General features: G+C 45.4%; 1 protein-coding gene across 2 annotated transcripts in view; it reads left to right on the top strand.

The window, feature by feature from the left end:
- The first annotated feature begins 672 nt into the window (after positions 1-672).
- The window catches only part of lrfn5a (leucine rich repeat and fibronectin type III domain containing 5a), a 105,063-nt gene continuing 96,770 nt past the window's right edge, over positions 673-8,965 (top strand). For both annotated transcript variants that reach the window (XM_066675956.1, XM_066675955.1), the window contains exon 1: positions 673-1,393. The gene's annotated coding sequence lies outside the window, so the exon portion shown is untranslated. The remainder of the gene's footprint in view (positions 1,394-8,965) is intronic.

Below are 8,965 nucleotides of genomic sequence, written 5' to 3'. Positions count from 1 at the left end.
CTCCAGAATCCTATACAGCACCTTTAACCCATCCCCACTCAAACCCCATTTAATCAAACCCCAACTTCACTCCGCCAAACCAGACCCCAACTAAACCCGTTCCACCTAATACTACCCCAGCCACAGTCCACCCAAAATACACCCATTTAATCCCACCCCATCACACTCCATCTCACCCCACACCAACAGGACCCCACCTGACCCCACCCCAGCTCAACTCAGCCCACACAAATCCCACCTCTACCGCATATAACCCCGCCCAGTTAAACCCCACCCAACTAAACCCTGTCTGGGCCCCACTGAACCCCACCTAATGCACCACTTCACCTCGCCCCAGTTATTCAGATCCCACTGAACCGACTCCGCAGCCCGTTACTCCTTCATCTGCGGATTATTCCGCTCTGTAAATATTTAGGGACGGATATTTCATCGTGACGCCGTCGCGCGGACGTTAAAAGCGCCGCACTCGTCCTCCGACCGCGCGCGCGCCACCGCGGAGTGACAGACATCAGACGGAGGAGTGAAGGAGAGGGAGAGGGAGCGCGCGAGCCAATCCGAGCTGATTTCCTCCGCCTTCTTTGGACTGCAGCTAGAGAGAGAGAGAGAGAGCGCTCGTGTGTGTGTGTATGTGTGTGTGAGTGTGTGTGTGTGTGTGCTGAGTTAGTTTGGGAAGCTGCTGCTCGGTGGTCGCTGGCGTGAGCGGATTGGCGTTTGGAGAATTTGGGAGAATTGTGGAGAATTTGGAGATTATCGCCGGAGGAATTGGAGAAGGAAGGGATCCCACGCGGGTGTTAATCAATCTCTCTGTCCTTGTTTCCCGCTGAAAAGAACCGGACGGTGGTCCTCGCTGCGTTCGCGCTGGGAGCTCCATCAAGGCGTGAAGTCGCGTTCCTTTCTCCCTGGCGCTTCCGTGTGGATTGGCCGCGCTGGGTGGAGTTTTTCCGGGGCGTTTGGATGGAGGCTACGCCGGCTGGATTAGCTCGTTTCGGAGTTAGGGGTCTGCTTTTGGAGCTCCAGGTTTGGTGGGCGTGAAGGGAGGGCACAGTCTCGGCGTTTGGCCGCAGCAGGATGGCGCTCTTCTAGTACCCTCCCAAAATCCAAAACCCCTCAAACTGTAAACTCGCTGGATTTCCACCCCCCCCCCCTCCCACTGAATCGCGTCTGGATTCTGGAAGATTGCACCGTGGAAGAGTGGTTTTGTGCGAGTGTGTGTGAGTGTGTGCGGTGATGGATAAGGGCTGCGAAGGTTTGGATGCTGTCCCACCGTCTATCTCTGCATCAGACGGGGCAGAGAAAAGCAGCGCAATGGGAGAAAGCGACATGTGAGGAGGTCTACTGCCCCCTAAACTCCCCCCGAAAGCCCCTCAGCGGAGGCTGCCATTCCTTCATCGAGGTAAACTTTCCATTTCTTTTGCTTTGCTGAGTGTGTACAGACGTCGAGGGGCAGGTTTTTGGTTTGAAACCACCCCAACGTCCTGAAAGAGGACTCTCAGCCTTTTGGTTCAAGTGTGCATGGAGATCATTGGTGGGAAGGGTGCATATGAAATGGAGAACCCTAGAGAACCATGCATATTACAGCAGAAAGGTTCCACATTGGTAAACCATGGTTTGACTGATATGTTGTATGTTTAGAGTCTGTATATGGGGTCTACGTTGCTCCATCTATACTGGCTATGAGATGAGTTTGGAACGTGTGGTGGAGATGATTGGTGGAAATGCTTGTAATGAAGCTTAGAACCCAATAGAACTGAGTACCAGCATTTGGCCTTGGTTCTGTGTAGTCTATTGTGGTGCCTTGCTGAGTGTGTAAAGGTATTTGAAAGCTGATTCCTGGTTTTACACCTTCCTACCATCCAGGTTAAAGACCTTCAGCCTTCAGCTCAAGTGTGCTTGGATATCATTGGTGGAAACGGTGCTCAGCAACCAGAGAACCCAGCAGAACCCAATAGACGACCGCAGGAACCTTGAGTGTGAGAGATTAGAGCATTGATTGTTGGTCAAAATGAGGTTTTAAATCGTCCGAGCCTCCAGGCTATGGAAGTTTCAGCTGGAGGGTGCTCCGATATCTTTGGTGGAAATGCTGCGTATGAAGTGGAGAACCCAGCAGAACCCGGTATAAGGTTCTTATGCAGTATGTAGGCCTATAATCAGTGTTGATTCATTTGCATCAGCTCTGATTGTGTTTGCAGGGAGGTGGAGATTTGTGGTGTTTTTTCTTCTTCTTCTTCTTCTTTTGTTTCACCGCCTCACCCTCATTGGCAACGGTGCTCTTATCTCTATGGTGTTATGCGAGTGCATGGCGCGAGAGGAAGAGAGCGAGAGCATCTTATAAGAGTCGTGGACCCGGGCAAAGGTCCAGATTATGATACAGCAAGCAGTTTTAGTTATGCAGCCTCCGTCCTCCATCCTCACCCCACTTAGCACCCAGTCGACACTGCTTTAGAGCCTCGCTGTTTATATTTATTTATTTAATTTGGATGGAGAGTCTGAGAAAAAGAGAGAGAGAGAGAGAGATGGAGAGATAGAGGGAGGGAGTTATCCCTATTCATAAAGCATGCTGCTCCTTTAATAATGCAATGCCTGCACTGCCTTTAGACGGGCAGAGATTGCTTGTGAATCCTATGTATACCACAATATAGAGATATAGTTACATACATATCTCTATTAATCCACCTGCACCTTTTTATTCACAGCCTATAGGAGCCTGACAGAGGCAGTTAATTTAGAGTCATCTAGAGCACATGCTTTAACATGTTAACACGACAACCCTGAGTACGTGTTGTATTTATGCGTTTTTAATGAATTTTATTCTGTTTATCCTCCAAAAACTCACCCTCTGTAACAGCCTTTAACCAGGCACCCTTTGATGACAGGCATTAGCATGCTAATGAGACGTTAGCATCAATGCACAGCCTCATTTGCATGAGATTAATAAGATTAACGTCGAATTAAGAAGTCTCTGAGTCTTGAGGAGCGCCTGTTTTCACCGAGGTGCATCTCCTCCTCTGCTGCCTGGTGGTGCTATAATTCAATTTTCTGCCGCTCCTTCAGTGGTGGAGTCTAAGAGCAGCCTCTAAACGCCCCTCCACATTTAGGCTGGGCCCTGTGTCGTCTTATGAAGCTTCACTGGATGTGCACAGTTATTCAGAGCTGTGACTGGCCCCAGATCAGTGCTCTTCTGTGCTGAAGGTGGGAGAAATGTGTTAAAAAAATAAATATAAAAAAAAAACAGCTGAGGACGTTTTTCCTAAGATGCTTTTTTTTTTAACTCAGCCCCACTGACCCCACTGTTCACTCTGTAGGTCTGCAATTACACACTGTAGTCCTGTATATGTTGCTCTGCATACTTTGCTCCACCCTGTTCTTGAGGACCCCCACAGAGCAGGTATGATGAGGGCGGTTTACCACCACCACGTCAGTGTCACTGCAGCGCTGAGAACGATCCCCCACCACATCACACCTGCTCTGTGGGGGTCCTGAGTGCTGAAGAGGTGGGTAATAAAGTATGCAGAGCAACAGGGGGACTTGGTTCTGTAACTGTAGGACTACAAAGTCAACGTAAAGTCCCTGTGGGAGGAGAGAATGAAGGCGGTCTCTGAGTGACAGATGCAGTCTTCTGGGGGATCGTTACTGAAGCTGTATTGATCAGTGAAGAAGATCGAGGCGGTGGATTATTTATGAAGCTGCAGCAGCTTTTTAAAAGTCATGCACCTGCAGCACATTCGCTCAGTGTTCAAGTTTGAGGATTTTTTTAGTTCTGCAGAGCAAACACACACACACACACACACACACACACTGTCCAGTTCAGAGAGAAACAACTGTTACATTTTTCCACCAACGAGGAACCAGATCGGTTCCAGTTCGTGAACTAAATTTGGAACAGTTTTGGCGCGTTTCCACCAACAGAAACCAGTTCATGAACCAGAACAGTTTGTTTCCAGTTGGAACCAAAGAGGAATTGTTTTTTCAGCGTGAACCGTGACGTGGCCCGTGGGCGTGTGGAGGGTCAGTTCAAGAAAGAGCTCAGAGCTGGACACAGTCATTTACAACTATTCATAGAAATAAATAACAGGAAATAAAACAGGAACATGCTCCGTTTGTGTGTGTTTCTGGGGCTGTGTTTGGCGCGGCACCGTGAGCGTTGGTCAGAGCCGCTGCTCTGGGTTGGTTGCGTTTCTCTGTGGAAATGCTGCAGAGTTCAGAGGCGTCCTGCTGAGTTTGTGAACAGCAGGTGTTATATCTCACTCTGACCTGACTCCACGGTAAACACAGAATAAACAATGACCCTGTCATGGCTCTTTATCTGTGGCTCTGGTGCTGTATTCAGCCACAGCAGCGCCGCTCACTGGTGACGTATCCTCGGCTCACCAAAGAACCAAGGTTCCAAAATCAGGAACAGAACTGGTTCAAGAACCAGACTTCTTTTCGTGGAAAAGCGCTACTAGTGGCCTGGATGTGTCAGAGCATGGCCACCCGCAGACGGGAACCCACTCTGTGGAGCAGAAACAGGCTCATTTCAGGACAACAAAGATATTTGATTCTTTATCAGAGGGTAATTGTGCTTTTACAAACAAACAAACAAACAATAAACCAAGTAATAATGTATAATTCCGGTTTCCTCCCACGCTCCAAAAACACACGTAAGTAGGTGATTGGAGACTCAAAAGTGTCCGTAGGTGTGAGTGGATGTGTGAGTGTGTGTTGCTCTGTGAAGGACTGGCGCCCCCTCCAGGGTGTGTTCCTGCCTTGCGCCCAATGATTCCGGGTGGGCTCCGGACCCACCACCGCCCTGAACTGGATAAGGGTTAGAGACAATGAATGAATGAATATTATAATATATAACATAATCATAATCATAATAATTGAAATCTATTTTTTTTTAATATTTAGGTGAAAACATTTGACTGCACCTTTAAAAATGAGAGAGAGAGAGAGAGAGAGAGAGAGAGAGAGAGAGAGAGAGAGAGTTGGAGCTGAAGCTGAAGCTGCTTTAGAGCTGTGATGGTGAAAGATGATGTGCCAGTGTTTACACTGAGGCTGTGGATGGAGGGCCCTGTAAGTGTGTGTCTGATCTGTTGTGAGTGTACGTGTGTGTGCATGTGTGTTACGGTGCCGAGACTGAGCTCAGCTGCTGTTTATGGAGCAGCGATAGATCTTGGTTTCTGCCCAGAGACAGCCAGAGTGTAGCAGCTCACTGTTCACTCTTCTTTATTGTTCACTACTCCCCTTTCTCTATTCACTCTACTTTATTGTTCACTACCCCATTTCACTATTCACTCTACTTTATTGTTCACTACTTCCCTCTCTCTATTCACTCTTCTTTATTGTTCACTACTTCCCTCTCTCTATTCACTCTTCTTTATTGTTCACTACTCCCCTTTCTCTATTCACTCTACTTTATTGTTCACTACCCCATTTCACTATTCACTCTTCTTTATTGTTCACTACTTCCCTCTCTCTATTCACTCTTCTTTATTGTTCACTACTTCCCTCTCTCTATTCACTCTTCTTTATTGTTCACTACTGCCCTCTCTCTATTCACTCTTCTTTATTGTTCACTACTCCCCTTTCTCTATTCACTCTTCTTTATTTTTCACTACCCCCCTCTCTCTATTCACTCTTCTTTATTGTTCACTACTCCCCTCTCTCTATTCACTCTTCTTTATTGTTCACTAATCCCCTCTCTCTATTCACTCTCCTTTATTGTTCACTACTCCCCTTTCTCTATTCACTCTTCTTTATTGTTCACTACTCCCCTTTCTCTGTTCACTCTTCTTTATTGTTCACTATCCCCCTTTCACTATTCACTCTTTTTTATTGTTCACTACTCCACTTTCTCTGTTCACTCTTCTTTATTGTTCACTACTCCCCTTTCTCTGTTCACTCTTCTTTGTTGTTCACTACTTCCCTTTCTCTGTTCACTCGTCCTTATTGTTCACTACTCCCCTCTCTCTATTCACTCTTCTTTATTGTTCACTCCTTCCCTTTCTCTATTCACTATTCTTTATTGTTCACTACTCCCCTCTCTCTATAGACTCTTCTTTATTGTTCACTACTCCCCTCTCTCTATTCACTCTTCTTTATTGTTCACTACTCCCCTCTCTCTTTTCACTCTTCTTTATTGTTCACTACTCCCCTTTCTCTGTTCACTCTTCTTTATTGTTCACTACTCCCCTTTTCACTATTCACTCTTCTTTATTTTTCACTACTCCACTTTCTCTGTTAACTCTTCTTTATTGTTCACTACTCCACTTTCTCTGTTCACTCTTCTTTGTTGTTCACTACTTCCCTTTCTCTGTTCACTCTTCCTTATTGTTCACTACTCCCCTTTCACTATTCACTCTTCTTTATTGTTCACCACTCCCCTTTCACTATTCACTCTTCTTTATTGTTCACCACTCCCCTTTCTCTATTCACTCTTCTTTATTATTCACTACTTCCCTTTCTCTGTTCACTACTCTTCTTTATTGTTCACTACTTCCCTCTCTCTATTCACTCTTCTATATTGTTCACTACTCCCCTCTCTCTATTCACTCTTCTTTATTGTTCACTACTCCCCTCTCTCTATTCACTCTTCTTTATTGTTCACTACTCCCCTCTCTCTTTTCACTCTTGTTTATTGTTCACTACTCCCCTTTCTCTGTTCACTCTTCTTTATTGTTCACTACTCCCGTTTTCACTATTCACTCTTCTTTATTGTTCACTACTCCACTTTCTCTGTTCACTACTCCCCTTTCTCTGTTCACTCATCCTTATTGTTCACTACTCCCCTTTCACTATTCACTATTCTTTATTGTTCACCACTCCCCTTTCTCTGTTCACTCTTCTTTATTATTCACTACTTCCCTTTCTCTGTTCACTACTCTTCTTTATTGTTCACTACTTCCCTTTCTCTGTTCACTCTTCCTTATTGTTCACTACTCCCCTTTCATTATTCACTCTTCTTTGTTGTTCACTACTTCCCTTTCTCTGTTAACTCTTCCTTATTGTTCACTACTCCACTTTCACTATTCACTCTTCTTTATTGTTTACTACTCTTCTTTATTGTTCACTACTTCTCTTTCTCTGTTCACTCTTCCTTATTGTTCACTACTCCCCTTTCACTATTCACTCTTCTTTATTGTTCAATGCTCCCCTTTCTTTATTCACTCTTCTTTATTGCTCACTACTTCCCTTTCTCTATTCAATCTTCTTTATCCCCTACTCTCTTCAGTTTCTATTTATGTTTTTTCATTCACTTTTCTTTCTTTACTGTTAAAGCAACACTCAGTAAGGTTTGCTTATCTTGTTACTGCACTTGCCCCAACAGCTGCAGATTCAGTTTTACAGCACTGTGAGTGGGGATGTGGAGTGTGTGCTTTCCTCCCCATTTAAAGTTTTTCTCAGTTGAATACAAAAAAATGAACTATGTGCACAATTCTGAAAACTTGAAGTTCATGTATAAACTACATGACTGTAACCTGCTGAGCTCCAAGCACAAGTCCATTTGTTTTCACTGAAATATCCAACAAAATCACAGTTTTACAAATATCTAAACACACACTGCATCATTTAGAAAACTTTGGTCACTTTTGGTGCCAACACTGGCTTCAACATTCAACTTCCTGCATCAGTCAGTCTCACTCATGTAGAACCTGTACACACTCAACTGGGAGAAGACTGTGATCATTTGTGTTACATACAGATACGTGTTGTGCTGTAAATGCTATTTTGGGGCAAATAAACCTACAGTTCACCAAAATGAGAAAAATATAAAATTATTTTCCACATTCTCGTATGTATTTGAATATGTAACACGGCCTCATTAAGCAGAAGCATCCATCTCAATGTGTGATGGTAGGGACTGTCTGTGAGGAGTGTGGTGTGTTCTCTCTGTGTCTGTGTGGGTTTCCTCCGGGTGACTGTCTGTGAGGAGTGTGGTGTGTTCTCCCTGTGTCTGCGTGGGTTTCCTCCGGGTGACTGTCTGTGAGGAGTGTGGTGTGTTCTCCCTGTGTCTGTGTGGGTTTCCTCTGGGTGACTGTCTGTGAGTAGTGTGTTGTGTTCTCCCTGTGTCTGCGTGGGTTTCCTCCGGGTGACTGTCTGTGAGGAGTGTGGCGTGTTCTCTCTGTGTCTGCGTGGGTTTCCTCCGAGTGACTGTCTGTGAGGAGTGTGGTGTTTTCTCCCTGTGTCTGTGTGGGTTTCCTCCGGGTGACTGTCTGTGAGGAGTGTGGTGTGTTCTCTCTGTGTCTGCGTGGGTTTCCTCCAGGTGATTGTCTGTGAGGAGTGTGGTGTGTTCTCTCTGTGTCTGCGTGGGTTTCCTCCGGGTGACTGTCTGTGAGGAGTGTGGTGTGTTCTCTCTGTGTCTGCGTGGGTTTCCTCCAAGTGACTGTCTGTGAGGAGTGTGGTGTGTTCTCCCTGTGTCTGCATGGGTTTCCTCCGGGTGCTCTGGGTTCCTCCCATGCTCCAAAAATACACATTGGTGGGTGGATTGGAGACTCAAATATATCCGTATGTGCGAGTGTGTGTTGCCTTGTGAAGGATTGACGCCCCCTCTAGGATGTGTTCCCACATTGTTCCCAGTGATTCCAGGTAGGCTCCGGACCCACCGCCGCCCTGAACTGGATAAGGGTTACAGACAATTAATGAATGAATTAATTGATGTGTCTTAGTGAAATGAGTCAGTTTTGAGGAGAGAGAACATGGTTCTCAGGGCTGTGTTTCATTTTGCCAGAGATTTGTGGCTTTTTGACAAAGTAAAATCTTTTGAGTAAAAGTTACATAGTGCAGTCTCTGCAGTGCTGAGAACAGAGTAGCAGCAACAGAGGCTGTATTCTCCCTGTTACACTCAGTGGAGCATCACAGAAATTTTATAGCTGTAATTTTAAGGTACAAATACTACCTACTGTTGCTTTATTTATTGTCTGCACACTCCACTGTTAAATATTCACTGTTCACTGGTTTTGATTGATGTTTATAGCTAATTGTT

The sequence above is a fragment of the Hoplias malabaricus genome, chromosome 1 (assembly GCF_029633855.1).
Source record: "Hoplias malabaricus isolate fHopMal1 chromosome 1, fHopMal1.hap1, whole genome shotgun sequence".
Classification (NCBI taxonomy): domain Eukaryota; kingdom Metazoa; phylum Chordata; class Actinopteri; order Characiformes; family Erythrinidae; genus Hoplias; species Hoplias malabaricus.
Note: the sequence above shows the minus strand (reverse complement) of the source record. Positions and strands in the feature narration are given on the sequence as shown.